Raw genomic sequence first — 22971 nt, forward strand, 5'->3', positions numbered from 1 at the left:
TGAGGCCAGATTAAAGGAACCAGAGAAGCTCATCAAGAGATCACCTGAGACCAGATTAAAGGAGTGCAGGCCCTGCACACACCCTAATCTCAGCAAACCCGCCCTTGAACAATTGCTATAAAACTCATGAAATCCTCCCTGATTGGGACACACAGGTTTTGAGGGCATGGAGCCTGCTGTGTCCCCCTTTGCCTGGCAAAGCGATAAAGCTATTCTTTTCTACTTCACCCAAAACTCTTTCTCCAAGATTTGATTTGGCACCGGTGCACAGAGGCCGAGCTTTTGGCATCACTTCCTTCTCCTGGCACATCGTGTTGATCAGGCAATTGCGGGCAGTGCACCAGCTCCTTGAAATGTATTTCTCTGCCCAACAAGAGATTTTCACTTAACACTTCTCATCACGTTGGTCTCCTCACTCTGAGAGTGTCCTTCCGGTTCAAGTCCCCCAAAATAAGAAGTCTTGCTTCCAAGAACTTGATGTTTTTTGCCTTGAATTATCTGGATAATTCTTTCATGCACTCCATTCTGTATACAGTTTTCCTTGGATCAAGAAATCCAGATCCCCAAATGCTAAGCATCATATTTGATGCACATGCTGCTCCCCAAGTTGTAAAATGTAGGGAGTACTTCCACAAACACTGGTTCAGAGGAAGAATCTGGTTCAAAGTCACAAATCGTTTTGGCTTCACAGTTATTGTGTGGAACATTATCTTAATGTATTGGTAGGCTTCAAGTACATTATCAGGCAAGCTACCCCAGACTAAAGACTACACTTCCCAGACTCCTTTGCAGCCAGGTGTAGCCAGATCACTAAATTCTGGCCAATGAGATATAAGCAAAAGTGACATGTGACATTTCCAGGTCATAAACCTCAGAAAGAAGGAGTGTCCCCTTTCCTTCCCCCTTCCTGCTGGCTGGAATGAAGGCTTCAAGAAGTCCCTGGAGATATGTGGTTGGGAGCAACTTTCATATGAGAGAGAAATATATTTCTATCCTGTTTAAAGCAGTGTGACTCTGGGTCTCTGTCACATGTAACTGAACTTATATCCTAACTGATAACAGAGTCCTCAGGGTCTTAAGTACCATTACAAAATCTTTCGTAGGTACTTGGCTCCAGGGGAGAGAAGGGGATTTGCGAAGAGAACTTCACTTGCAGCATAATGATGTCATTGCCAACTTTTTGGTTAAAAGTAGTCTGATTTGAGTATACCGCAGAGCCAAGGAGAAACGGAACACAAGAAAACCACACAGTACGGAGAGGTCCCTGGAACATGGGTGCACTGGGTTAGCTACCCTTGGTCATGCTGGAAGCCTCGTCTAAGTGGGAGAGAGAAACATATAGAAACAAACTATTTCACTAAGAGGAAAAAAGTGACAGCCACACTGTATACAATCCAGGATTCTAAAAAGGAGCCATCTCCATGCTTCATGCCCAGTTCATTGGGAAAATTTTGTTTAAAGTAAGACATTAGTTATGTCTATATGTTCGAAGTGTCTCCCAGAAAAGTTAGATTTCTGGATTACGTGCATCAGTTGCTTTGCTAAAGTCATAAATTCCAAAGAAAGAGAGAAATGTGAAAGGTTTTAAAGTCCAGGGAGCTCTTATAGCCAGGGCAGTGAATCCCAGACCATTTGTTTCTGTACGATCTCCCTAAGCAACGATCCTTCTGGTATCTACCAAGGAGAGTGGCTCAACTCTATACTTCCTAAGGTTCACTTCATTTTTCCTTAGCCCCAGAGAAGGCCATCTAGCACCTGGCATGTTTAGGAAAGAAAGTAATGAGCTGTCAGGAAGGGCAGATTAGAAACAATCAACTGAGTAGTCCGGAAACTCAGCCATGTTCTTGTCAAGTAGGCAAGATTTGCAGCTTTCAGTTCTTCTTAGGAACTTGTGTATTAGCCTCAGGGTAAGGCATCCAGTCAAGTCGCTGGGGTCATCTAATCCACCCACACTGGCGTCATCTAATCCACCCACACTGGCTCTGGTTTTCTAGGCACATAGGAACTGAAGACATTGGATATATTCTCACATTTCCCCCTCCTGAGCCACTTTTCTTACCTTGATTCCAGTGCAAGCTCAGATATTTCACGAGCACAGGGCTTAACAAAACCTATGATACTGAGTTACATGAAATGTGTTTAATTCCACCCAGAACTGTACTTGGTGGTACAGTGTGAAGTTTTAAAATAATACTTTAGCACAAAAATGTAAATGTTCTTGTAAATGTCATGCCTTTCCCAAGTGCTTTAGTTGATTCATTGTTAAATGAAAAGCCTTTATTATATTTCTGTTCTTCATTAACAGCTGCAGTGCCAGGGATATTCAGTCTCAGAGCTTTCGGAGGGCTGATTTGATGAGGTGGCTCACAGGTATCGGGGGAATAACATGTCCCACAGGGAGATGGGGTGATGGATTGGCTGATATATTTGGTGCTATAACTGATCTTCAGGGAAGGTTGTGGAACTTTTTAGGAAAAAAATTGCTGACCTCACAGTGTCCTGTTCTTATAGGTCACTGAGGGTCTCTCAGATCTGCCAGGACTCCCAAGGCACCCTCGTAGGCTCCCGACACCAGCCTCTCCCCGCAGCTGCCAACCTTCATCCAGGGTGTATTGTTATGGTTCTTTCCTCTGCACCTTCTAAGGGAAGAGTGGGGTGTAGGCTCTGAGAGAGAAAATGGGGATCATTTGGCTGTGAAGGCAAGGAGGGCAAGGTCTAGGGGCTAAAGGAAGAATGAATCAAGAGAAAAGGCAATTTAACATATGGGTCCACAATTGGCCGGAAGGTGAGAGAGATTTGTATCTCAACAGACAGGCAGAGTCTGACGCAATTGTGGCTACAGGGTCGCCCAGGGAAGGGCCATACTGGGCAGGGACAAAAGGCTGAGCTTTGTCCATTTTGTTAATTGAGTCCCCCTGGGAATGTCTGCTTAGAGTGTATAGGGCGCAGTGGTCCAAAAACCTAATGTTGATTGAGTTTATACTAATTGCCCCAAAGGCTATATATCCCTTGCCTCTTTTCATCCTCACAAAGTAGCTTTTCAAGGTAGTGATTATTATCTCTCCTTTTCCAAGGGAAACTGTGAAGTTAAGAATCTTGACTGGGACTTCCCTGGCGGTCCAGTGGTTAAGACTCTTTCAATTCAGGGGGTGCAGGTTCGATCCGGTAGGGCAACATGTCCGCATTGCACATGTCGCTCAACGCGGCCAAAAAAAAAAAAAAATCTTGACTGAAGTTACTCAGAAAGTGATGAAATGTAGATTAATTTGTCCATTTCATTCATTCATCCCGTAGCTGGGGTCTACACTTCTATAAACCATTACTTCTATGTACAGAGAAACATGTAGGCTCTTTATCCTCTGTGACTCGGGGCTTCTCCCCAGTGTCCTGTGGCACGGGGGTGAGTGGCAGAGGTGCCTAGATATTGATACCTCTACGCGGGGCAGCTGGGCGGGGATAAGAGCCCCCAGCTGCTTGCCTTGTCGGCTTTCCCCCGTGGTCCACGCACGCGTTATCATTTTCGCTGTGCGCCATGATGGGAGAACGGCTGGGTAGCACTGCTGTAAACTGATTTGGCTCCTGAGACCACCCTGCCTGTGAAAGGGGTGGGCAGGGTGGGCTAAGAGTACTTCTGCTTTCAATGTATGGTCTCACGGTATCTCAGTCTTTCTCAGTTGAATCTACCTCATTCAAGTTAGCTCAGTGTCGTCCGTGTAAACGCTTGGATCTTCAACACTTCTCTCGTTTCCCCTCCTTCACTCCCACACGGCTGCCAGTGTGCAGGCACATGGTCTGTTGGCTCAAATATTCTGGATCCTTGCTGGCTTTGGCTGAAGCGTCTTAGCCCGATTGACTTTGTGTATCTGCTTCTGTCCTCACTGAATCCACTGCCGGTGTCACTGGCGCTGCCTGCTGGGTCACATGCCGGCATCAGCAGTTGCTGACAGTGGGCCTTGCTTTTGCCTCCAGGCTCAAGGTCCTTGCCCTTAGGAGTCTCATCTTCCCTACTCCAGACCTCTTCAGTCCTTCTTACCTCTTCTGTGTCCCTGGCTAGGGCGCATGGGAACTTCTGGAATGTTTGCAAATTACGCACCAGCCATGGAAAAGCACCAGGGCCATGTCAGGCTCTCTATCCAGACCTCTCCCTGTATTGCCCTGAGACTCAATCAGATGAGACCCCTGTCCTGGGCCCTACTCTTTGGCTGCACCCCTTCCCACCAGAAGGAGTCCATGGGGCCAAGAAAATGTGCTCTTTTTCTAGACTACCCTTTGGGTTCCCAGGACCTTGAAAATTCCTGTGCAGACAGTACAGAGGCTGTACTTCCAGGACCTTGCATGTCTATTGGCAGGCCACCGGTGTTACATACTTGGGCCGGAGGATGACCAAGGGGCAACATGTACAGAGAAACGTGTAGGTTGTGGGGAGGTCTGTGGATATGCGGGCAACTCCCATTGTGGTGCAGAATGAAGGCAGGAATGGGAAGAAAAACGGAGGCAAGTCAGGGGCCTCCAGCTGCCAGCTGACCTCTCCTAAACCACAGAGAGGTGGGGAGGAAGGGAGTGGTGGGTCCCCAGAGAAGGGGGGGTTTCAGCAGTGAGGGGTGCAGTGGACAATGAAGGCAACGCCTGAGTAACCTGGGGAGAAGGTGACACAGAGTAATGGCTCTTTACCCAATTCCCATTTGGGCAGTTCCAGAACTTTCCTTAACAAGGGAGAGGACAGCGAATTGAATAGAGATTTTAAGTCAACAAACAAAGCAAGTTGGTGCCTTCATTGCTGTTGTCCTGCAAAGGTGTTCTGATATTGTAAAAACATTTTTTGGGGGGTTCTTTTCAGTAGAACCACCAGCTTTGGTGTTTCTTTGTCTTAAAGGTGCATTATTTTTCTTGAGTGATTAGGTTGGAAGAATTAATTTAGTTCACTTAGCAATGTCCCATTTGAAATGTGGTGGATTGTGGAAAACAGAGCTGGTTTAGGATATGTATCTTTTCCCCCAAGGATCTCAAAGCCCAGGTTGGGGAGATTGCCTGAGATTTTTCTTCCTATGTTATAAATAGGAAGCCGACTCAGGGAAGCTGAGCGGGCTGCCCGTGGTGATCCAACAGCCGTCAGAGCGTGTATTCAGTTCCAATTCTCTTCTTGTTGTTCTGGCCAGTATGATGCTTTCGGGGATTTGTGCAGCACGATCTTTGCCTGGGTTTCTGAGGCAAGTGATCTATTTCTTAGTAGCTCGTAACAGAGAAGTCCTTAACGGATTTACCTCGTTTTGAAATGGAAGAGCTCATTTCTTCTCCTCCCAAGACACACATACGATGGATGAAATTATCTCATCAGCTGAATTCTCCCTCTTTTCATTTTGGAGTGTAGGGCTTTAGCTGCACCTGCTTTGACAAAGAAGATCGCCTGCAGTCATGAAGACATACGATGCCCTGAAGGGGGCGCAGTGGAGCCAGCAAGTGACCTTCAGTGGTCACTAGTTTCCGTTTCTCGTCGCTCTGGGATCCTTGGCTCTATACCCATAGAAATGCCGCATACGTATGGGAAGTTGCAGTGGTTCAGGGAGCTGGGTTTTCTTTATCGCTTCCTTCCCCACGAACCATATGAGGCACATGGAAGCCCATTTTGGATTTCAGACTGAATGGCAGTCAGGGCAAGGTAATTCCAGATTAATTGGACTTTATTTGAAGGGAGAGAAAATGCAGGCAGGGACTTCCATTCACTAATGGAAGGGAATGATGAGAAATCAATAGTAGTTCTCATGTTGAATGAACAGAACTTGGACGGGGGGCAGAGCTAAATTTGGGGAGTCGTTGACTGGGAAGCTGCCCAGGTGCCACTCTGTCAATGAGAACATCCGAGAAATATGGTGCAGAGTAACTCAGCTTTCCATGTGACGTCTTCCGTAACTGGCCAAATGAAGATTTATTCTTTTCCCACTAAAATAAGCAAGCTCTAGGGCAGAAATTAAAGACTCACTCCTCACGGCCATCTTTGAGTATCTTTGCAACATGCATGTGTAAGTTGCATGTTCTAACCTTCTGTACCTTCAGCCTTGAGATTAGCTCCTGTTGATTGTTGTGGGAAGCTGGCATTTGTAGTGAATGGATATTTTGAAACTCAGTAATACATGATATGGTACTGTTTAGTGGGAATAAGTAATTTATTTTCGAGTGATTTATTGTATCGTCTACATCTTTAAATGGTTCAGTTTTCTTCTGAGGCATTTTCTGGTTCTGAAGACGACAGTAATTAATCCCTCATTTTTAAACACAGAAAAGTATACAACTTTTATTAATAGAAAATGAGTTTCTCTTTACTCCCATTAAATAAATTTTGAACAAGGGAATTCCCTGGCGGTCCGGTTAGGACTCTGCGCTTCCACTGCTGAAGACCAGGGTTTGACCCCTGGTCAGGGAACTAAGATCCAGCTAGCCATGTGGCCAAAAAAAAAATGTTGAACAAATGTTTAAAGAATACTGGTCTGAAGGATCATCTAATTACTGACTGCTCAGACCTCTCACATGTCTAGGTAGATGTAGTTCTACCTGCTTTCCTAACTGGAGGCATAGAATTGAACGTGGAAGACTGATTTTGCCAATGTCACAGAAAAGGAATGACAAAAGTCAGTAATGAATCAAACAAGGGAAGGCAATGACAAGTCCTACTGTACTGATTTGCATTTGGCCAAACCAGATTGCCTGAGAGATGTTGCCTTTTATGGTAAGTGGGGGAACTGGTACTTAGGAGATCTCATCACCCTTGGAGCCCTAAAGCGGTCAGAATCAGACCCAGCAATATGATCTTTGGAGTTTTGCAGTTTCAAAGTGAATGTATGAACTCAAGCAAAGATTATTCTGGAGTTTTCTCTGACAGTAATGAGAGCCAATGCATATTTGTTACATGAAAGAAAGAATCAATTTAGAGAAAAATAGTAAAGAAACGTCACCTTTGCCATTTCTAGCTGAAACTGGGATCTAACAGGTGATGTCAGAAAAATAGGAAAAGAGGAGAATGAACTAAGAGTCAGGAGGAGAGATATGTGAGTGCATGGAGAAACCTCCCCTCTCCCAGTGTTTGTTCAACACCTAACTTAGGGAGCAACTATTTATTCAAGGGTGATTCTCAATGTTGCAGTAGAATCATGCAATCCCCTTGGAGAAAGACTCTAGATAAACACAAAGCCTAATGATAACTGATACATCATTATTTTTCTATGTTGAACATGGGAATTATTATTCATATTATTTTGTATTTGTATTTCAGCATTTTTCTTTTGCCTTTACAGATCATTAAATGCATTTTAAATCAAGAAAATTCTCAAGGGCTTTCACAAGCTAGGATTGTTTATAGAGCAAAAACTTGGCTCCCAATAAGTATTTGCAACTTAATGATAGTTTGTATAAAGCCCAGAATTTTTGTATAAAACAGGTGTTGGCTCCGTACATGTTTCACTGCTCCATTAAGCATCTACCTTTCCCTTGAAATTACACCCCATCTTATATGGCACAAATACACTGAAGTGGTCATTTATTTTAAATTAACTCAGTGCTGGACTGGAAAACATGGCACCCAGATGATGGCAAAATTATTCCAGTGAGGTTGACTTTGAGACTGTTACCCATCAAGTGATCTTTATAGGTCAGTGTCTTTCATTTCAAGCTGCTGTGACTACATGATGATAAACGTCTGGCACCAAGCAAAAGGGGTGTTTGACCAATAGGACTTTATGGCCCGTGTATCTTTTTTTTTTTTTTTTTAACATCTTTATTGGAGTATAATTGCTTCACAATGGTGTGTCAGTTTCTGCTTTACAACAAAGTGAAGCAGCTATACACACACACACATCCCCATATCTCCTCCCTCTTGCGTCTCCCTCCCACCCTCCATTTCCCACCCCTCTAGGTGGGCACAAAGCACCGAGCTGATCTCCCTGTGCTATGTAGCTGCTTCCCACTAGCTATATATTTTACATTTGGCACTGTATATATGTCCATGCCACTCTCTCACTTCGTCCCAGCTTACCCGTCCCGCTCCCCGTGTCCTCAAGTCCATTCTCTATGTCTGCATCTTTATTCCTGTCCTGTCCCTAAGTTTGTCAGAACCATTTTTTTTTGATTCCGTATATATGTGTTAGCATATGGTATTTGTTTTTCTCTTTCTGACTTACTTCACTCTGTAAGACAGACTCTAGGTCCATCCACCTCACTACAAATAACTCAGTTTCATTTCTTTTTATGGCTGAGTAATATTCCATTGTATATATGTGCCACATCTTATTTATTTTTTTATTTTATTTTATTTTTTTAACATCTTTATTGGAGTATAATTGCTTTACAATGGTGTGTTAGTTTCTGCTTTATAACAAAGTGAATCTGTTATACATATACATATGTTCCCATATCTCTTCCCTCTTGCATCTCCCTCGCTCCCACCCTCCCTATCCCACACCTCTAGATCGTCACAAAGCACAGAGCTGATCCCCCTGTGCTATGCGGTTGCTTCCCACTAGCTATCTATTTTACGTTTGGTAGTGTATATATGTCCATGCCACTCTCTCTCTTTGTCACATCTTACCCTTCCCCCTCCCCATATCCTCAAGTCCATTCTCTGGTAGGTCTGTGTCTTTATTCCTGTCTTGCCACTAGGTTCTTCATGACCTTTTTTTTTTTTTTTCCCTTAGATTCCATATATATGTGTTAGCATACGGTATTTGTTTTTCTCTTTCTGACTTACTTCACTCTGTATGACAGACTCTAACTCCATCCACCTCACTACAAATAACTCAATTTCATTTCTTTTTATGGCTGAGTAATATTCCATTGTATATATGTGCCACATCTTCTTTAGCCATTCATCTGTCGATGGACACTTAAGTCGCTTCCATGTCCTGCCTATTGTAAGTAGAGTTGCAATGAACATTGTGGTACATGACTCTTTTTGAATTATGGTTTTCTCAGGGTATATGCCCAGTAGTGGGATTGCTGGGTTGTATAGTAGTTCTATTTTTAGTTTTTTGAGGAACCTCCATACTGTTCTCCATAGTGGTTGTATCAATTTACATTCCCACCAACAGTGTAAGAGGGTTCCCTTTTCTCCACACCCTCTCCAGCATTTATTGTTTGCAGATTTTTTGATGCTGGCCATTCTGACTGGTCTGAGGTGTTACCCCATTGTAGTTTTGATTTGCATTTCTCTAATGATTAGTGATGTTGAGCATCCTTTCATGTGTTTGTTGGCAATCTGTATATCTTCTTTGAAGAAGTGTCTATTTAGGTCTTCTGCCCATTTTTGGATTGGGTTGTTTGTTTTTTTGATATTGAGCTTCATGACCTGCTTGTAAATTTTGGAGATTAATTCTTTGTCAGTTGCTTCATTTGTAAATATTTTCTCCCATTCTGAGGGTTGTTTTTTCGTCTTGTTTATGGTTTCCTTTGTTGTGCAAAAGCTTTTAAGTTTCATTAGGTCCCATTTGTTTATTTTTGTTTTTATTTCCATCTCTCTAGGAGGTGGGTCAAAAAGGATCCTGCTGTGATTTATGTCATAGAGTGTCTGCCTATGTTTTCCTCTAAGAGTTTGATAGTGTCTGGCCTTACATTTAAGTCTTTAATCCATTTTGAGTTTATTTTTTTGTATGGTGTTAAGGAGTATTCAAATTTCATTCTTTTACATGTAGCTGTCCAGTTTTCCCAGCTCCATTGATTGAAGAGGCTGTCTTTTCTCCATTGTATATTCTTGCCTCCTTTATCAAAAATAAAGTGACCATATGTGTGTGGTTTATCTCTGGGCTTTCTATTCTGTTCCACTGATCTGTATTTCTGTTTTTGTGCCACTACCACACTGTCTTGATTACTGCAGCTTTGTAGTATAGTCTGAAGTCAGGGAGCCTGATTCCTCCAGCTCCGTTTTTCTTTCTCAAGATTGCTTTGGCTATTTGGAGTCTTTTGTGTTTCCATACAAATTGTGAAATTTTTTGTTCTAGTTCTGCGAAAAATGCCATTGGTAGTTTGATAGGGATTGCATTGAATCTGTAGATTGCTTTGGGTAGTATAGTCATTTTCACAATGTTGATTCTTCCAATCCAAGAGCATGGTATATCTCTCCATCTGTTTGTATGATCTTTAACTTCTTTCATCCGTGTCTTATAGTTTTCTGCATACAGGTCTTTTGTCTCCTTAGGTAGATTTATTCCTAGGTATTTTATTCTTTTTGTTGCAATGGTAAATGGGAGTGTTTCCTTAATTTCTCTTTCAGATTTTCCATCATTAGTGTATAGGAATGCAAGAGATTTCTGTGCATTTATTTTGTATCCTGCTACTTTACCAAATTCATTGATTAGCTCTAGCAGTTTTCTGGTAACATCTTTAGGATTCTCTATGTATAGTATCATGTCATCTGCAAACAGTGACAGCTTTACTTCTTCTTTCCCGATTTGGATTCCTTTTATTTCTTTTTCTCCTCTGATTGCCATGGCTAAAACTTCCAAAACTATGTTGAATATTAGTGGTGAGAGTGGACAACCTTGTCTTGTTCCTCATCTTCGAGGAAATAGTTTCAGTTTTTCACCATTGAGAAGGATGTTGGCTGTGGGTTTGTCATATATGGTCTTTATTATGTTGAGGTAAGTTCCCTCTATGCCTACTATCTGGAGGGTTTTTATCATAAATGGGTGTTGAATTTTGTCAAAAGTTTTTTCTGCATCTATTGAGATGATCATATGGTTTTTCTCCTTCAATTTTTTAATATGGTGTATCACATTGATTGATTTGCGTATATTGAAGAATCCTTGCATTCCTGGGATAAACCCCACTTGATCATGGTGTATGATCCTTTTAATATGCTGTTTGATTCTGTTTGTTAATATTTTGTTGAGGATTTTTGCATCTATGTTCATCAGTGATATTGGCCTGTAGTTTTCTTTTTTTGTAACATCTTTGTCTGGTTTTGGTATCAGGGTGATGGAGGCCTTGTAGAATGAGTTTGGTAGTGTTCCTCTCTCTGCTATATTTTGGAAGAGTTTGAGAAGGACAGGTGTTAGCTCTTCTCTAAATGTTTGATGGTCTTCGCCTGTGAAGCCATCTGGTCCTGGGTTTTTGTTTGTTGGAAGATTTTTAATCACAGTTTCAATTTCAGTGCTTGTGATTGGTCTGTTTATATTTTCTATTTCTTCCTGGTTCAGTCTCAGAAGGTTGTGCTTTTCTAAGAATTTGTCCATTTCTTCCAGGTTGTCCATTTTATTGGCATATAGTTGCTTGTAGTAATCTCTCAAGATCCTTTGTATTTCTGCAGTGTCAGTTATTACTTCTCCTTTTTCTTGTCTAATTCTATTGATTTGAGTCTTCTCCCTTTTTTTCTTGATGAGTCTGGCTAATGGTTTATTAACTTTGTTTATCTTCTCAAAGAATCAGCCTTTAGTTTTATTTATCTTTGCTATTGTTTTCTTCATTTCTTTTTCATTTATTTCTGATGTGATCTTTATGATTTCTTTCCTTCTGCTAACTTTTGGGGGTTTTTTTGTTCTTCTTTCTCTAATTGCTTTAGGTGTAAGGTTAGGTTGTTTATTTGAGATGTTTCTTGTTTCTTGAGGTAGGATTGTACTGCTATAAACTTCCCTCTTAGAACTGCTTTTGCTGCATCCCATAGGTTTTGGGTCATCGTGCTTTCAGTGTCATTTGTTTCTAGGTATCTTTTGATTTCCTCTTTGATTTCTTCAGTGATCTCTTGGTTATTAAGTAGTGTATTGTTTAGCCTCCATGTGTTTGTATTTTTTACAGATTTTTTCCTGTAATTGATATCTAGTCTCATAGCTTTGTGGTTGGAAAAGATACTTGATATGATTTCAATTTTCTTAAATTTACCAAGGCTTGATTGTGACCCAAGATATGATCTATCCTGGAGAATGTTCCATGAGCACTTGAGAAGAAATTGTATTCTGTTTTTCTTCGAGAGAATGTCCTATAAATATCAATTAAGTCCACCTTGTTTGATGTATCATTTAAAGATTGTGTTTCCTTATTTATTTTCATTTTGGATGATCCATCCATTGGTGTATGTAGGGTGTTAAAGTCCCCTACTATGATTGTGTTACTGTCGATTTCCCCTTTTATGGCTGTTAGTATTTGCTTTATGTATTGAGGCGCTCCGATGTTGGGTGCATAAATATTTACAATTGTTATATCTTCTTCTTGGATCGATCCCTTGATCATTATGTAGTGTCCTTCTTTGTCTCTTGTAAGAGTGTTTATTTTAAAGTCTATTTTGTCTGAGATGAAAATTGCTACTCCAGCTTTCTTTTGATTTCCATTTGCATGGAATATCTTTTTCCATCCCCTCACTTTCAGTCTGTATGTGTCCCTAGGTCTGAAGTGGGTCTCTTGTAGACAGCATATTTACGGTTCTTGTTTTGGTATCCATTCAGCCAGTCTATGTCTTTGGTTGGAGCATTTAATCCATTTACATTTAAGGTCATTATCAATATGTATGTTCCTATTACCATTTTCTTAATTGTTATGGGTTTGTTATTGTAGGCCTTTTCCTTCTCTTGTGTTTCCTGCCTAGAGAAGTTCCCTTAGCATTTGTTGTAAAGCTGGTTTGGTGGTGCTGAATTCTCTTAGCTTTTGCTTGTCTGTAATGGTTTTAATTTCTCTGTCAAATCTGAATGAGATCCTTGCTGAATAGAGTAATCTTGGTTGTAGGTTTTCCGCTTTCATCACTTTAAATATGTCCTGCCACTCCCTTCTGGCTTGCAGAGTTTCTGCTGAAAGATCAGCTGTTAATCTTATGGGGATTCCCTTGTGTGTTATTTGTTGTTTTTCCCTTGCTGCTTTTAATACTTTTTCCTTGTATTTAATTTTTGATAGTTTGAATAATATGTGTCTTGGTGTTTTTGTCAGTGGATTTATCCTGTATAGGACTCTCTGCTCTTCCTGGACTTGATTGACTATTTCCCATATTAGGGAAGTTGTTAACTATAGTCTCTTCAAATATTTTGTCAGTCCCTTTCTTTTTCTCTTCTTCTTCTGGGACACCTATAATTCGAATGTTGGTTCCTTTATGTTGTCCCAGAGGTCTCTGAGATTGTCCTCAATTCTTTTCATTCTTTTTTCTTTATTCTGCTCTGTGGTAATTATTTCCACTATCTTGTCTTCCAGGTCACTTATCTGTTCTTCTGCCTCAGTTATTCTGCTATTGATTCCTTCTAGAGAATTTTTGATTTCATTAATATTGATTTCATTTCATTTCATTAATTTCATTTATTTAGTTCTTCTAGGTCCTTGTTAAACGTTTCTTGTATTTTCTCCATTCTATTTCCACGATTTTGGATTATCTTTACTATCATTACTCTGAATTCTTTGTCAGGTAGACTGCCTATTTCCTCTTCTTTTGTTTGGTCTGGTGGATTTTTACCTTGCTCCTTCATCTGCTGTGTGTTTCTCTCTCTTCTCATTTTGCTTAACTTACTGTGTTTGGGGTCTCCTTTTTGCAGGCTACAGATTTGTAGTTCCCATTGTTTTTGGTGTCAGCCCCCAGTGGCTAAGGTTGGTTCAGTGGGTGTGTAGGTTTCCTGGTGGAGGGGAGTGGTGCCTGTGTTCTGGTGGATTAAGCTGGATCTTGTCTTTCTGGTGGGCAGGACCACGTTTGGTGGTGTTTTTTTGGGTGTCTGTGAGCTTATTATGATTTTAGGCAGCCTCTCCACTAATGGGTGGGTTTGTGTTCCTGTCTTGCTATTGTTTGGCATAGGGTGTCCAGCACTGTAGGTTGCTGGTTGTTGAGTGGAGCTGGGACTTAGGATTGAGATTGAGATCTCTGGGAGAGCTTTCACCATTTGATATTACATGGAGCAGGGAGATCTCTGCTGGATCAATGTCCTGATCTCGGCTCTCCCACGTCAGAGGCACAGGCCTGACACCCGGCTGGAGCACAAAGACCTTTTTGGGAAGTCTAAGGTCTTCTGCCAGAGTTCAGTAGGTGTTCTGTAGGAGTTGTTCCACATGTAGATATATTTCTGATGTATTTGTGGGGAGGAAGGTGATCTCCCTGTCTTACTCCTCCAGCATCTTGAAGGTCTGCCCATGTATTTTAAAATTCCATTTTCTTTTACTCTTTTTTTTAAAAAAGTTAATTATTTATTTATTTATTTTAGGCTGCATTGGGTCTTCGTTGCTACACGTGGGCTTTCTCTGTTTGCGGCGAGTGGGGGTTACTCTTCGTTGCGTTGTGCAGGTTTTCCATTGCGTTGGCTTCTCTTGTTGTGGAGCATGGGTTCTAGGCATGGGGCTCAGTAGTTGTGGCTCACGGGCTCTAGAGCACAGGCTCAGTAGTTTTGGCACATGGGCTTAGTTGCTTCACAGCATGTGGGATCTTCCTGAACCAGGGCTCGAGCCCAGGTCCCCTGCATTGGGAGGCGGATTCTTAACCACTGTGCCACCAAGGAAGTCACTTTTCTTTTATGCTTTACTCACTGTTGGGACATGTGGAAAATAGATGCTTTGAGCAGGGGCGACATTCAAAGGTCTCCCACTTCTGGGGCAAAATATAAACAAATATGCTGTTCATCAGTTTCCAGATTTTCCCAGTTATTGCTTTCATTGCAGCTGCTGGCTCTCACTATGGGGATTGGTTCTGTCTCCTATCGGTGGCTCCTCTTTAGCAGAGTGAGTGAGTGGATGAGTAGAGCTCTCTCTCCCTTTAAGGATTTTCTGACCCTGCTGGATCCAAATATTGCTTTTCCTGGAGCTAAGGTCCCAAGTCCCATGGCCCAGCCCCTTGGCTTCTTGGCAGAATGTCCCAACAAATGGTGCAAGGGGTTTGCCTCTCTGAACTGCAGTGCTGACTTTTGTGGTTTAGCTCATTGTTCCTGAGTTTGCTTACCAGTCTCTCTCCCTGAGTTCCCTACCTCCTGGTTCCTAACTCTTAGTTCAGCCAAATAGCAGTGGGCACACATTGGCTGAAGAGAAGGGAATGGAGTGCATGTCCTTGTTCCTGTAGCCCTCCTTCCTTTTAAGGTGGATGATATTTTCCCAAGGCTCTGGTGCTTGGCCTTCGGTGCACTTTAGAAGCACTGGTGGAGTCTGACGCCCAGGCTACCTTTAAGCCCAATTACATCAGAATCTCTAGAGTGGGACCCCAAGCATCAATATTTTTTTTAAAGCTTCTCAAGTAATTCTTAACTGCAGCCAAAGTTGAAAACCACTGTTTTAAATGTATATGAGTGATTGTGACACTTCCTTGGTGTATCCTAGTGAGATGATATTGACTGGTTGTTTTTATTTCCTTAAATTAAATTAAACGTGGGAAAGACTGGGTCTGAAGCTACCACCTTGGATGTCTCTGAATCTTGAACATTGAGAATCTGTTCTTGAAACTTCTGCCTTAGAAGAGCTTGAGGCTTTTAAAATGAGAAAGCCAACAGTTCTTCATCACTTGATTAACAACTAAAGCTAAAGTCATTAAGTTATGGGGTGTAATGTGGTATTGCTTAGAAATTGCTTCAGAAAGTACCGTTTATTAATTAATTTGCATATACACAATTATGTTGTTACTATAATTTGTTGTTATGGGCATATTTTCATCACATTTTTACCCTGGAAATACTGAAACAAATTGTGATACTGAAACAGAAGGTAAAACATTTTCTTTATTTATGTACTTACCTATACATTCATTTATAGTCCTCCCATCCAAAAACAAAATCAACAAAGCAAAAATATTTTAAGCTTAGAAGTTTGTTTACATTAGGTGACTTCAGATATACTTAGATGCAGCCATGTTGTTAATTATCATGTTTTTCTATTGTGATTGTATTAATTTTTATGCCATTCAAACAGCCAAGTTCTGTATTATCATCCATAGGAGGCTTATAATAGATCTGGTTTATTAAGACAATCACAATGAATATTGAGCTCTCAATTCCAGAAGATTTATTTGTACCGTTTATTGGCCAAGGTGTCTGATAGGCACAGACCCGGTTACCTTAACTGATTAGTATTATTGCTACACCATGTGTGGGCATCAGCAAGGAAACAAGAAGAAATAGCTCCAAGTCACATCAAATAGTCCGTGAGTTAACTTGCGAACTCCATTATTAGTTTTCACTTCTCAGTACTAGAGAAAATCTCAGAATCTAAGAATTTTGGAAATGGAGCCTAAGACTTTTCTAATGCCAAGGGGCTAAAAAATCCCGTCCCTTGTGCCAGGGTTCAACTATTGGCAGTGGTTGTGTGAGCTGTTGTGTTGATGAAGAGAGTGAGACATTTGGGCTTAGCAGGAGGAGCTCGCCTGTCGACAGCAGGGACTGCAGTGGGTGGGTGGGAGGAGGGCAATGGCAGAAGGTGGGTCAGTGTTTGCTGTCCTGACCTAGTCCAACTCTTTCCCCGTGTAACAGTGGTTTTCAACATGGTTGCATCCTGTGATCATTTAGGGGGCATAAAAAAAAATCCCAACATCCAGGCCACATGCAGATCAATTAAATCAGAATATCTGGGTGTAGGGTTGTGGTGATACCCAATGCATCCAATGTTGAGAATCACTTTCTTATGGAAAAGGAAACAAGGGCCTTGAGAGATAATGTGAATCACCCAGTGCCCTATAGTTGTAGGGAGAGGATGTTTACTGGGTCTCATAACTCCTATCCACTCTTCTCTTCACTATACCGTGTTGGCTCACCATGATTCTTTATGGGAACACATGAATAATGGCACATTGATGACCTTGTCTGTTGACTTTCAGAACAACGTTTCCCAAACTATGACTCTTTGCACGAAATGAATTATAAGTCATGATACTTTAAAATTACTATTTTGAAAATATGCATAACTTGCTTTGATGAGTAAGATACAAAGTTATTTAGAAGCATTGCTGAATTCAGAGTAGTTTTTGGCCTTTTGTGTTTTCTCAATGGGTGATACTCTCAGTTACTGCCACGTTGAAGTTGGGCGCCTCTGATTTACACCTAAGAGATACGTGAAGCAGAGTGGCTGTGATGAGGCCAGACTTTCACCAGGACTAATGAAAAGGCTCAATATTGCCTGCAGACAAGCTTTGGCATTAGCGTTGCTGGCCTGTCTGCTGTTGTTGACATACATAGAAATGAGAAGATTCTTTTAGGACACATGAAGCTCAGTATAATCTGACTCCTTGTGTACCAGAAAGTGATATCCTGATTCAGTGAGGATGCCAGAGATACCTCAGCTTGGAGGTATTTTGAGACTCTTCCGAGTCAGCAGTAAGCCACCAACTAGCAGAATGTGGTGGAATTCGTGATTATGTGGTTTGCCATTGTGTTTCTTGTGTTTGTATAAATGTTCTTTTAGACAATTCCATTTCATTGTAGCTGGAAAACCTTGTGTGAGTCACTTTTCTCACCTATGATCCAATTTCCTAATCTCTAAAAAGGAGGGATTAATGTCCCTTCCAATTCTAAGAAACTGTCTCCGAGGGACCCATTGTTGGATGGTTATTATTTCATAGATGAGGACCCTGAGGCCCAGCGGTGTGTGAAGAAACTTTCCTAAGACCACACTTAGTTTTTCGAAAACACTGGACCAGAATTAGGTCCCTTGACTTAGAGATCTATGTTCTTTCTGTTAACAAGGCTAAATAAAGACCCTTGGGTGGTACTGAAATTTTTAGGGTGAAAGTCTGTGCTCCCCTTAAGGCTCCCCACATCCTTCCTTAGATCTCTGTTCCAGGACTTCTGGAGGATACCCTGAAGACTGCTAGGAGCCCAGAAGTGCATTCTTTCCATCGCCAGTGTGGTTGTGAATTGGGTAAAGGGCCATCTGGAAGATGGAACGGTCTCTTCTCTAGGAGTCAGCCCTGGAGCAGGAGCTGAGGAATGGGACATTTAATTCTGAAGAACATATACTTATTGAACTCCTACTTATTATGTGCCAGGAACTTTGAAGACACTAACTGAGTTGGAAGGCGTTTCTACCTTTTTCTTGTTTGTGAAGGGGACAGACACACGCACAAAAAATGACTATAAGGCAGACTCATAATTTAGGTGATTGTGGCAGATGCAACTTGTTGGCCAATTTAGTGCCCCTCTAGTTGCCTTGCCACCCTCATAGAGGCTCAGGAAGCTAAATATTTGTTTTTCAAGTATTTTGAGAAGGAAGGTAGTCATATGAATAGTCTTGTCAATGAGATGTAAGAGGGAGACAGTTTGAGAGTGGTTCTGGGAAAGTTTTATCTTTCTTTCTTGATAAAAAGAGAAGGTCATCACTAATGCTACTTCTTCCCATTCTTTTTTTAAAAAATTAATTAATTAATTAATTAGTTTATTTTGTGGCTGCGTTGGGTCTTTGTTGCTGTGCGCGGGCATCTCATTGTGGTGGCTTCTCTTGTTGCGGAGCAGGGGCTCTAGGCACACAGGCTCAGTAGTTGTCACTCTCAGGCTCTAGGGCGCAGACTCAGTAGTTGTGGCACGTGGGCTCAGTAGTTGTGGCTCATGGGCTCTGGAGCGCAGGCTCAGTAGTTGTGGTGCAAGGGCTTAGTTGCTCTGTGGCATGTGGGATCTTCCTGGACCAGGGCTCGAACCCGAGTCCCCTGCATTGGCAGGCGGATTCTTAACCACTGAGCCACCAGGGAAGTCCCTTCCCATTCTTTTTGACTTGAATATGGCTGTGGTATCTAGTGATTCAACCACCATTTTGCAACGAGGAAGCAAAAAGCATGTGGGAAAGGCCAAGACATTTGCAGAGATGGCCTAACAAAATCCATCCACTGAACCAACACCAATGGTGTTGGCTGCCTCCAGATGTTTTGTAATTTGACAAAATGAAATCTTGATTTGTTTGAACCACTGTAAGCTGGAATTCCTATTACCTCCAGCTGCATGCATTTCCAATACACATATAAGTATACACAAGTATTCTGGGAGTAATTTTCTATTTTCAGAAGGGGGCAGTGTAAGATGGTATTTAACGGCATGGACTCGGGAGTCAAAGAAAACTCTGTTGCTTAGGAGCTGTGTGACCTTGGGTAAGTCACTTAACCTCTCTGAGCTGCCTTTTCTGCATGTGTAAAATGGGGATAATATGAATCTCACAGAGTTAATGCAAGGACTATTTGAGTCTGGATAGTACCTGCTATAGTGCCTGGCATGTGAAAAATGCCCAACTGGTAGCTCTTATTATTAGCATCCTTCTTGAACCCTTTTATTGAAACTTTTGTAGAGGACCTAGATATTTTTTGATGAAGCTTAGTGTCTGTTATATAATAGTTGCTCAAGGAATTTTTGTTGGGTAAGTGACCTAGTGTCTAACGAACAAATCTCTAAACAGAAAGCAAGCCCAAATCTCTAAACAGAAAGCCAAGCCTAGCATCTAATGAACAAATCTCTAAACGGAAAGCAGGTCTTGAATGGTCTTTGTCGTGGATGTTGTTGAGTGCCACCCAGACCCCCCCTTCCTCTTCCAAGACTGAGGCTCTTATTCCCCCAGCTGCTTGGGAGTGTTGGCAGCTGATACCTCCCAGCTGAGTCCATCTTTGAGCGCTGTCCTCAGTTGAAGAGGGACACCTTGCCCAAGGTCATCCCCCCTTCCCAAGTGCAGCCTATATCCAGCCTACATCCAATGACACAGGCTTCCAAGGCCAAGCAGGCCCCCGCCTTCGTTTGAGATATCTCTGAAGGGCCATTCCAATTCCATCCCTGTCTGTAGGTTCCAGCGAGGCCTTTGTTATGACTGTATGGCAGTTCAACTCCTCTCTCTGCCCGGCCCGTCTTCTTTCACTTCCCAGGGGTGTTGATCCTGAGAGCACTCCACAGTCATCTTCCCACAGGAGAATCCCCATCTCCGAGGCCATTTCCAAGGGAAGGACTGCAACAGTCTGTCTGGTCCCCCTTGTGCACAAAGAAGCATGGTGAGTAGTAGCAGCATCCCTGAGGATGAAGGACAACCTGGACCCGAGTAGTTCTCCTTGTGGGGTCCATAGTTGTAAGTGTGTGTGTACGTGTGTTGTGACTTCTCCCCAAGATATATTTGTTCATTCATTCATTCATTCCATTCCATTCCACAAATATTTCTCAAATGCCAACTATGTGTCCGGCACGGTGCCAGACTGTGCCCTCATGAAGCTTATGGACTCGTATATGAAGATGGATGTCAACTGAGCAATCACACACACGCTGTAGGACCACAGCGATGACAAGTCCTATGAAGAAGAGGCGCACGAGAGACTGGGCTTGGGGTGGGGGGGAGGGAGGCAGGGAGGCCTTGCCGGAGGACGTGATGGTCCAGCTGGGAGCTCAGGGATCAGCAGGAGAGCAGGGGTTAACTGGGCCACGGTTGGGGGGAAGAACGTTTCCGCAGAGGAACGCTACATTCAAAGGGCCTGTGGTGGGACGCAGGTGAGCATGAGAAGCTGAAAGGAGGCAATGAGGCCAGCGTGAAGGAGTGGGGGAGGGAGGCAGCGTGAAGGAGGCTGTCTTTCCTTCTCCTGACGTTTTCTCCCATGCGGAGGGAGCTGTATTAGTTGTTGCCCTCCTGGCCTCTTTCGAGCCCTCACTCGCCCCCCTCCCCCCTTCCCTGGGGTGGAGTAGGAATGGCCTCCGTGGGTGGCAGGTGCAGCCCAGAGTCTTCCTTACCTCGGAGGGAGGGAGCTGCCTGCAGGGAGTGGGAGATTCCTCTGACCCGACAGGGAGAGGCTCTGCCCCTGGGGTGGCCTGTCCCCAGCAGTACTGCTTCCCTGGGGCGGGGAAGGCTGCCTGATTCTGGGGCTCAGAGCATGGAAGCACAGCAGTGCAGAGATTCCAGCTACATCCTCCAAGGTGTCATTATCATGAACAAAGATGCTGCTGTGGTCTCCATCTCCTTGCTCCTATGTTCTCTCTCCCCACTGTCCAGAGCTTGGGTGGGAAAAAGGGATGTTATTTATGGGACCCACAAAGACCCCAAGAGGTATAGGTTGTGACCATAGAGATGATCAGGGTTCAAACCATTCAGAGCCTCGCAGTCTTTGTTAAGAGGTTTGCATTTCATCCGATGAGCAATGGAAATCTTTGAAGGAAAGGGACCTGATCAGACTTGGATTTTGAGAAGTTCCTTCTGGCTGCTCCATAGTGAAGAGAATGGGGGATTCTTAATCCTGGGTGGACCTCTTTCTCTGTCCTCTGACTTCAAATAAATTGTCCTAGGTCTTGGCTTCAGGAGATCTCAAAGCAGGCAGAACTGCAGTGCGTGGGCCTGGGCCTTGAGAGGGGAGAGGGTCAGAAGCAGCTCTTTCTCCCTCGGCCTCAGCTCCATCTGAGGGAGCAGCTGCGGCTCCCAGCACCCACCCTCCCAGGCTCCTTTACTAGACTAAAATATATACTCAGAAATGGGGCTTACCTTGAACAGTGATGACCTGATTTTTTCAGTTGTTGATGCGGAAGAAAAGAAAATTAAAAATGCAGTTTCAGGTTAAAAACATGCAGTTTGGGTGATGGAAGACTGGCAACGATTCTTTTCATTTCTAGATGGTATCTGTCTCTGGATTTGTTGGGGAGATACGAGAAGTATCTGTGGAAGATGGGGCAGGCAGGGGGAGAATGCTGCAGCTTGGCTGTACGCTCGTCAGGAAGAGGGAGCAGGCAGTGTGGTCAGCTGTGATCAGGGCTTGGAAGAAACAAACCGGGGACTGAGAAAGATTAACAGGGAGGACCTCCTCTAGGTAAGGGGCCAGGGAAGCCTCCAAAGGAGCGATTTGTAAGCAGAAACCTGAAGGAAAAGAAGATGCGAGCCAGGGAGGAGTGGGGAGGAGGAGGTAAGGGATTAGGTGAGGTCAAGCCAGAGGAAGGAGCCGGGCTGGTGCAGGATGAGTTGGAGACACAGCGGGGCCAATTATACAAACTGCAAAGTAACAGGGGAATGTGTTGAAGGAAGAGCTCACTTAGCCAGAGGAAGAGGGGCTGACCTAGGAGGGCTTTGAAGGGGAGATGACATTTGACCTGGATCCTTAAGCCCGAGTAGGAATTCTTCAGGCAGAGAACGAAAAGAAGCACATTTCAGAGGCAAAATAGCATTGCTTAAAGGCAGAGAGGTGTGAAAAGACCTGATCTGGGATGCCCACAACCTTCAGAAAAAAAAAAGTTAATTAATGCCATGGTCTCTGGCTCGGGTTATATTTCCCCACTTCATGTTTTCTTTCCCATGTTGTTTGTCTACCACAGACAGGCGTCTGAGTGTTTTCATTGAAAATAATGCTCAGATAATTTTACTGACTGCTCATGCTATAAAAAGCCCTTAGTGTTGGGTCAGGTTAGGCAGAAGGCAACCAGAACTGTCCCCGAAATATTTATTTCCACAGCCTGTTTATTCTAGGTGGATTGAAAGAGATGCATTTCACTGATGCAGCCATGAGCTCAAGTTTGAAAGTTGGTCCCCAGGGCAGAATGCTCGGAGGCTCACACGGGCTTAACCAGGCCAGGAAGTTGGGACCCTGTTGGCAAAGAGAAATTGAGAAGAAGGAAACCTCTTGAATAATCCAGATCAGACGTGAAACACTTTGGCTTCAACTTGGCTTCTGGAAAGATCCTGACGTCCTTTCCCTCAACACTCTCCGACTCAGCATTCAGGGACCAGTCCCTAAAGAGGCAGCAGTGATAAATAATCATCCATTAGGACTCCTTTCCCCAGCATGGCCTGTCTACCTCGGAAGCCACGAGAAGCCCAGCACTCTAGCCCATTCCCTGCCACCCTCCCTCTTGCTGCCCTGCTCTGACTTGCGCTTGAACCCTCCCCCCATCCCTCCAAGCCCTCCCACCACGCCTCCTGGACTCATGTTCTCTCAGCAGCAAAATCTCCTGGAGCCTCAAGTTATTCTCTGAACGTTTTCTTCATCTTCTTGCAGCTCTGACTGAAATCCCCTACACCTCCCTCAAGGGGTGTTTCTTCATTGCTTTTTTTTCTCTCTTACCTTCTTTGCATCCCGGGCTTGGAGGTGGGTGAGATGACCTCCTTGCTTCTCACTGCTGCTTCCAGGGCTTTGTT

The sequence above is a fragment of the Balaenoptera borealis genome (genome assembly GCF_965194805.1).
Source record: "Balaenoptera borealis genome assembly, chromosome: 17".
NCBI classification, from domain to species: domain Eukaryota; kingdom Metazoa; phylum Chordata; class Mammalia; order Artiodactyla; family Balaenopteridae; genus Balaenoptera; species Balaenoptera borealis.